Below are 377 nucleotides of genomic sequence, written 5' to 3' on the forward strand. Positions count from 1 at the left end.
AGGTTGTATGAGATTTTTTTAGCCCAATTTTTTACGACCTGCCCTTTCGTGAAGTTACATTTACCTTTTTTGCAGTTTTTTTCTTTTTTTCTAGATTCTATTCATGTCCTTGCCCTTATGAATTTGCCCTTTGGTATTTTGGTCTCATGCTTTAGGTACAAAAATTTTTGGTAGTTTGTACTTATTTAAATCCAAATCTTCACAATTAAATTCCCCAAACCATACATCAAGCAATTTTTTAGTTTAAAATTATAGTTTATTAATTCACAAAGTTTGTTTTGACTTGAAAATTTTTTTTTTATTTTTGGGCTTCGTTCCCTAGAAAAAGGGAAACGAAGGCTTTAAGGACCCAAATGAATAGCAGACAAAAAAAAAAC

General features: G+C 30.0%; 1 pseudogene; it reads right to left on the bottom strand.

Annotated features, from left to right (window-relative positions):
• LOC119585512 overlaps positions 1-377 on the bottom strand; it is an 18,306-nt pseudogene that overhangs the window by 14,034 nt on the left and 3,895 nt on the right.

Source organism: Penaeus monodon, chromosome 19, assembly GCF_015228065.2.
Source record: "Penaeus monodon isolate SGIC_2016 chromosome 19, NSTDA_Pmon_1, whole genome shotgun sequence".
Taxonomy (NCBI): Eukaryota; Metazoa; Arthropoda; class Malacostraca; order Decapoda; family Penaeidae; genus Penaeus; species Penaeus monodon.